At 43.1% G+C, this 7,885-nt stretch overlaps 1 long non-coding RNA gene across 1 annotated transcript in view; it reads right to left on the bottom strand.

Annotated features, from left to right (window-relative positions):
* The window catches only part of LOC147143108 (uncharacterized), a 24,731-nt gene extending 17,189 nt beyond the window's left edge, over positions 1–7,542 (bottom strand). The window contains exons 1-2 of the long non-coding RNA XR_015087933.1: positions 7,292–7,542; positions 1,511–1,565 (exon numbers count right to left, since the gene is read on the bottom strand). This is a non-coding gene — a long non-coding RNA (uncharacterized LOC147143108). The remainder of the gene's footprint in view (positions 1–1,510; positions 1,566–7,291) is intronic.
* Between the last annotated feature and the right edge of the window lie 343 nt (positions 7,543–7,885).

Here is a 7,885-nt window from a genome sequence, read left to right as displayed (position 1 = left end):
GAGGGTCTGAGGCTCTTGGGAGAAGGGGGCCCCGCTCACCTGGGCGTCGCTAGGCTAACTTTGTACGTGACAAAGTTTTCAGCTGAAAACGTACAAAAACCCGGGATGTATATTTACACCACAGCGGAACATTTCAAAAAAAAAAATTGTTTTGTTTTATGTTTTTCAGAATCGCTTCCTTTCTGCTTACTTTCAGTTCAGCCCATTTAGGCAGCAAACAATTTAGGGCTAAATTGGTTGGCTAACCTCCGCTAGTCAGCAGTCAAGTAGTGACGACTGAAACTAGCTTTATTTATTTGTATTTAAAAATAGCTGCTCAACAAAACTTGTCATTTTTGCATCCGGTTTCAACTTCATCTGCTTTCTGTCTAAGCAGCAAAACGTTTGGGGCTTGATTAGTGGGCGGGCCTTTCCCTGTTTGCTGTCAAGTAGCAATTTCTACAATATTAATGGCAGGGTTCTATTTGTTTTAGTTGAATAAATATTTCTCTTGTCCTGTTCGCTTCCTGTTTCAATTTCAACAGTTACAGTTGACTGTCTATGCAGCAAACCGTTTTTCCAAGTAGCTCAGGTGTTTTTTTTATTTTTTTCTGATTGGGCAGAGTAGTCCCTTACAAACGTTTTCCTGTTTATGTCCTTCAATTTCTACAGCAACCCATTTCGGCAATAGACTCGTGTTGGGGCTTACTCAGTTGAGGCCTTTGCAGTGTCCTGACAAGTATAGACTACTGCAATATTTGTTTTGGTTCAAAAAATATATATATTTCCCTTGTCCTGTTTGCTTCCTGTTTCAACAGCCTGACTAGGTTCAATTAGTTGGGGGCGCCTCTCGGGTCATTCCCAAGTACAGTTTCTTTCCTCAAATTCAGAATAGTCCAATGCCGTACATATTAATTTTGCTATGTATTTTCTGTTTCTAACCGTTTAGGCATCAAACAATTAATTTTTCTTTTTTTTTTTAAATATTCAAAGCATTTAATTAGGTGGAAGGCTTCTCCAGGTCATTGTCAGAAGCGGCATATTGCAATGTAATTTGAGTCCTTGTCTCTTGTTCTGCCTACTTCCAGTTTCAATTTCTACAGCAGCCCATCTAGGCAGTAAAATGGAAACCTGTTTTTTATTTATGGTTGCTGCCAAGTGGAGACTATTTTAATACTTAAAAGTAGCTTTGTTATGTTTTTGTGTTGTTATTCTTTGGAGTAAAGCGGCCCCTTAGCAAACTTTTCGCATGTCCTTTTCACTCCTCGTTTCAGCTTTCTCTGGGCTCAGGGAAAAAAGAAAATGTTCTTTCACAGATGCAAAAAAAATACGACTGGGTAGCTACTCGCCGCTTTAAGAGGAATCGAGTAATAAGTAACTACTGTATATTTGCAACATGAGCGAACACTACGCGGACGCTTGCTTTCACACACACGCACAAAAGGAAATGGGTGAATGTGTTTGCATCGGAGCTGCGGGCGCAGTGGCAGCACGCGTATTTTGACAAGATACGTGATGGGCGTCGACTCACTCCCGCTGTGTCCTGTCGGGGTTTGCAACTTGTCGGTGGATCAGCCTGGCAGGATCTGTCAGCGGGAGAGAGAGAGAAACGGACGCCGGGTTGCATCAGTGGAGCAAGGAAGTTGAATGAAGATGACAAAAAAAAAACAGATAGCGTTCTCTAAAGGCCAATCTGTACATGCTAGACAACACGCTACAACTTCACTAACCAAGACCAAACCTGTCTAGGTAGCACACTCTGTTTACCTGAGTTCCGTGATATTAGTGTGATATTTATGACAAGCTTTGTTCAATTTTGGTTTAAAATGATCCCGCAAGGAACTTGCCTCTTGTCCCGTTTACTTCTGATTTCAATTTCGACAGCAGCCTTTCGTGGCAGCAAAAAACGTCGAGCTTCGTTAGGCGGCGGGGCCTCACCAAGTAGAAAATATTGCAATAGTCGAATTTCCTAGTCACTGTCACGTACAGAATAATATTTGATTTGAACGTATTTGTAATTTTTTTAGTTCCGAATAGTCTCATAACAAACGTATCTGTTGTCCAGTTTATTTACAGTTCCTCCAGCTGCCTGTTTAGGCAGCAAACAATTTGTGGCTAAATTAGTTGGGGGTGGGGGTCTCCACTATTCCGTGCAAATTATTGCAATGTATTTTGTTCAGAATAGGGCACCTGTGCCAAACTTGTCATTTTTTTCCTTTTACAATTGGTACAGCAGCCTGTCTAGACAGCAAACAGTTTGGGCATTCATTAGTTGAAGGGGAGTTCTGCCGGTCGCTGCCGTGTACAGACCAACCCGATATTTACGATTATTTTTTTTTCCACGTTCAGAATAGTCCCACATAACCCTTTTTCTTGTACTGTTTACTTCCCCTATTCTCTTCTACCGCAGCCCATCTAGGCAGTTGATTGGAAACCTGTTTTCCACAGTCCTACTCACAGACTAAGTAACCAGCAAGTACCCCTCGCCTTCAGTGCTTTCGTGAATAAATAAAGCCGGCGAGTGAACGAGAAAGAGAGAAATGGATGTTAAGTTAGGCCTCAAAGTGTTTCACACAAACGCACACACACCCACTTGTCTTCCCACTTCCTTGGCCAGGAGCTGTTTACCTCTCTATCAGTGCTGTTCTCTATAAGTAGAGACCCAATCCATATTCACCGGCCTGAAATTCCTCTGCTTATCTTCACCCGACCCTTAAAAAAAAAAAAAAAAAAAAGCATGTTCCCCTCTGCACACACGCACACACACCACACATACATAAACATGTCTTTATGGAGGCAAGAGGCGAGCACGTCGGGCCAGGAGGGGGTCGGGGATAAGAATCACCTTGAATTCAAAGTAGAGGATTGCGCCTCCTCGGCGCAGAGAGGATGGACATGCAGGCCGCGTCACAGGTGGACCGGGAAGTCTTCGGGGGGGAGGGGGGGCACGAGTTTGCGCTGAGGGGACACAGTTTCTGGATTTAGAGCGTGTGGAGAGTGATGCTTTGTAGGAATTTATTGGACTGCATTATCAGAGGGATTTAGTCAGATTTTGTATGAATGATGTGTCATGATTCTGGAAAAAATATTCAACATTTCAAAAAAAACGTTTTTAAAGTTAATATTTTCAGTGAAAATTAAAAACAAACATACTAAAATTTCATATAAAAAATCTTTTTATAAAAGGTTTGAAAAAAAAAAATACAATTTTGTGGAGTTCATCTTATGTTGACCTCATTTCGTATTGTTTGTAGGTTTGGGGGGTTTATTTACTTGAAAGCACCAAAAATAATAATGGCAGGAAAAGCCAACTAGAACAACTAAACTTTATTTGGGGTTAATCAGAGATGCTTCAAATGCTGGGAGGTGTGTGTTGCTTCCCATTTAACATGAATTTGAATGTGACTGGTTAATTTTGAACACAGCCACATCCCCAGTTATGAGGATGTGCACACTTGCGCAAGCACGTTATCTCAGTTGTTAGTTTTATTTTCTCTATTGACTTTTTTTCAGTTGTAAACGTTATAGCTCACATGAACAGTGAAAAAAGTTTTGAAAAAATGTATGTTCATTCCAAAAACCTGGCCTTTGAACAGGGTGTGTAGACTTTTTAAATCCACTATACGTTATTAGATGCTGCTGTTTTGACTCGCAACAGAGTTTCATGGGCTCAGTATTTACCTCTTTGCTGTACATGTGTATTAATAGGTCAGGGGGAAGTTGTTTGCAACATGCGGACAAACCTCACACACTTTTGAGCTTCTTGTAGGTGCTGCTGTTTTGGTTAGCAACATGTTCTAACAGACTCAGCGGCTAACAATTCAATGGGGAAACCTGAATTATGAATTAAGGGCACTAATCGAGCAAATATTGCAATAATAACTTAAATATTGGGGCGTAACCTTACCTAGAATTTCTTATAGACGTGTGTTGCATTAAATATGACGATAAATACAATGATGAATGTCTAAATAGGAATCTGGCCCCATTTGGAGGTGACGGAGCTGGTTAATTGGATTAATCCTATTCCCAACATGTGGGTTTACATGAAGTGGACTCGGGTGGGTGGCAGCGTTGAGAAGGGGAGTCGCAGACATAAGCATTCCGAGTGGAAGTCGGGGTGGGGTGGGTGGGCTCAAAGAGTGCTCGAGCATGGGGTTGGTGGAAGGGGGGGCGGGCGGTTTAGTCATCACGGGTGCCTGTTCTTATGCGAGTCGGCCGCCTCCTTGTTTGGAGCTTCAAGTTGGGAACTCTGACGACTAATTGCGCGCCGGTGCCTGGCATGAATATTCATGGTGGTGTGTTCAGACCCCGTCTAATTAGTGGAGAGTTAGAGGAAGAAACTCGCACCTTGCATACCCACCACGAGGGAAGCACACACACCCCAACACTACCCCACCATGCTCCCCCTTCTCCCACCATGCAGCTCTCCAGGGAATGCTGGCAGAGTAGCCGGAGTTCATTAGTCAAAAAAAAAAAAAAAATGAGAGAGAGGAAAGAAAAGTTACCTGAAAAGCGCATATTTGGTCTTCAAAAAATGGATGTGCAAACAGACTTTTTTTTTTTTTTTTTGCATATTTGGGTTCCTATTATGCATGTCTATCAAAGAACAGGCACACACAATTATCTATTGGAGAATTTAAAAAATGTAAACATGGAAAGGAAACGTCCCCTGTGGGATTGGGTGGTTTGGGAGGGGGTGGGCGCTTCACTTTAAATATCTAATGAGACCCTTTGAAAAAAGTCATACTTTGGACTTACCTGAGGAAAGTATTTTAGAAAAAAAAAATCACTTCCAATCAAATGTTTGCCTATTTTTGTCCTTGAGACGAGGGTCAAATAAGTCATGAAAGTTTTTGTTTTTTAAATCGAGCACTGAAAAAACTTTTTATTGCCGTTGTTGTGTAGCAAATAATCCCGAACATTACTAAATCAAACATATTTGTGTTTTTGTGTTATTTTGAAGGCTCCAAGTTAAGCCTGTCCACATTTGTTGCTTTATCATTTGTGTTCTAATATCCGTAGCTTAAAGCGGTATTTCCCAACCTTCTTTGTCATACCATGAGTACCTCCTCACTCACACGGTTTGATGATTCTTAGAAAGTAGAAGGCAAAAACTGATTATCTGAAAATCATTTTATTTACTAGCACTGCTAGCTTGCATTGTGCGTTAGCGTTAAGCTAGCGGACTTCTATTAGTTTTATGTCATGGTTAAAGGTGAAGTAACTTCATAATTTCTCTTGACTATAATATTCTTCTTATTGTCTTGCGCTAATCTAAAAACGATATTCCGGTGAATATTGCCTTGGTGTAATATGAATTAAGCAGCAAAATCTACTTGTTTTCATCCATCTCAGGGGGCGGCCATTTTACCACCTGCTGTTGACTGAAAATGACATCACAGTGCCCTCAGGGCGGATTTTCGTGTTCACTTCATAGTCCGTAAGCGCGATAGTAATCAGAACGCTGTGTTTAGACAAGCGAGGGCGCATAGAACGCATTTTCGTAAAGTTTTTGACTTGACTTTTCTCTAAATACGCAACATGTAGTTCTCTTAGTTTTATGTTGAAACTTCAACTGGGAATGGCAAAAACCAGCTGGAAGCAAGCAGTCGGCAATTGTCGACTATCTTGTGCTCATGTTCACTGCCACCACAGTGATTATGAGTCACATTTTTGCTCCCAACACAAGACAAGAAATTTGGGCCAAGTGACGGCTTGTATCTTGAAAAACACGTCGGTGGACTGTGGAGGACTTTTGCACTGGTCTGGTCAGTGAATCCACCATTTCCCTCCCCTCTATTTTGCTCACATCCTGCATGTTGCCCTGATGTCAAGTCATGTCATGCAAGAAACTATAAATTGACACTGCGGAGAATTTGACCCAACAAAGAAGAGCTTCATATATTTGGGGTGGGGGGGGCGACTAGTCACTCCCCAAGAACACCCCTTCCAGTCCCGTCTACTTTTTTTTCCTGCTCATCATCTCCCAGATTGATCCTCAGCCACGATGCACACGGCCTGTCATCCACTTCTGTGGGCTCCCTTTCATGGCGCGCACCATGGAGACGTGCTTGGCCACGGCAAAAATGCACCGGAGGGGGACGGGGTTGAGGGTACGGGGGCGCGATTCCTCCACAAAACACCCCCACCTCCCCCGCCCCCCTCTGCTGAGCATCTGGATGTGGCTTTTCCTACCACACACAAGAGTGACTCTATGCGGCGTGCTTTTTATAGACACGGCCCGCGAGAATGGGGGCGACAAATGACCCCCCCCCCCCGCCCCCAGAAAAAACACATAGGCACACAAAATTACTAAATAATGGAATAGTCCTAAAAAGCTGTGAAATTAACGTTGTGTAAATTCGAAAAGGAGTTACCGACAAAATGAAAAGATGAAAATGCACAGAAATAACTCATCTGCAAGAGACACACAATACTGTGGGGCGACCTGACATTGTCAATCAGCACTGTGCACGACAATTCCATGTCCAGTGACATAATGTACTGTCAAGGAGGACGCGGTGGCCATAAATCACGCCATTCGCCAGACCATAAACTCCACGACAAGCTCATGCAAATGGCGTGCCAGAGCTTCATCATAGTACTCCAGTACAGATCAATTAAATTGAATTTTTTAAAAGTCCTCAGAAAAAAAACTGTCACATTTTTTCAAATATTTTTTTAATAATTGCAACTCAGTGTTTTTTTTTCCCCCATTGGTTTTACCTAACACATTAAGTCCATAAATGTATGAATTTCAGTCAAACTAAAGAAAATTCACAAAGAGCACAACTACCAACTAACCAAGCACTCACTTCTCCAAACATAGTACGCACAACACTGCGGAGTGACAGCAGACAAAACACAGTCACAAAAATAATACTTCAATTAAAAAAGCCAACAAAAAAACATTTTTGATCATTGTAATTCATTGTGCAAATTACTCTGAAAATGGCTCTCACACAAGACGGGGCGGGTGGCCATAAATCATACCTTTCACCGTTGTCCAAAAATATTTGGAAAACGTCAGTTTTGTCACATTTGTACCAAAATAACTCAAACCACGCAAATCCTAACATATTAAAGCTGCAAATTACTACAAACTACAAACGCCACTACAAGCACACGCTAATGTCATAAATTGAGCCTCAAGCATGCCGCGCATTATAAACCACGCCTTTTTCCAGACGATGACGACGAGCACCTGTGACCATCAACCCCCCCCCCTCCGTTTATTCCCCCCCGCCCCCCCACCCACCCAACCACTTTCTTGCACGTGTGGACACGCCAGACGAGCGCTCAGCCTTACCTTTCAAAGTCCCCAAAAATGACGCGCGCGCCGCGACGCTGCTGTGAATAAATCGACAACGCCAGAAGGTTGACGTGTGTAAAGAAGAAGAAGAAGTAGAAAAAAAGATTTAAATGGCAGCACTTAGGCGTCCGCGAGGAGGAGCGCAAGGAGGGGAACGTGCGGCCCATTGCCGACTTTTAAGGCGAATGCAACGCCAGAGATGTAAGATTTGTTTAAAGCCCCGCATTTCCATTTAAGAACGTGATTGTGTTTGCAAAAGATCCCTTTCAATCTTTGCGCCCCCCCCCAGCCCCCTCACTCACTCTCTCACTCGCTCTCTCTCCGTGCGTGTGTCTGTGTGTGTGTGTGTGTGTGTGTGTGTGTATACCCCCTCAGCGTCTCGGAGGCTGCTTTGCAATTCATAGAATTGGTAATTTGCTATTGGGACAAAACGTGAAGGGAAAAATAATCAGATCAAGCAGGGGAAGGAGAGGTGCGTGCGTGTGTGCGTGCGTGCGTGCGTGCGCGTGTTTGTTAGCCGCGTGTGCGTGTGTGTGTGCGCGTGTGTGTATGCACGCACGCAAAACGGCTACGCGTGTGTCCGCGTGTTGT

Source organism: Filicampus tigris, chromosome 8, assembly GCF_054856515.1.
Source record: "Filicampus tigris isolate MCC_2025a chromosome 8, RoL_Ftig_1.0, whole genome shotgun sequence".
NCBI classification, from domain to species: Eukaryota; Metazoa; Chordata; class Actinopteri; order Syngnathiformes; family Syngnathidae; genus Filicampus; species Filicampus tigris.
The sequence above is the reverse complement of the archived record's forward strand: the minus strand, read 5'-3'. Positions and strand labels throughout refer to the sequence as shown.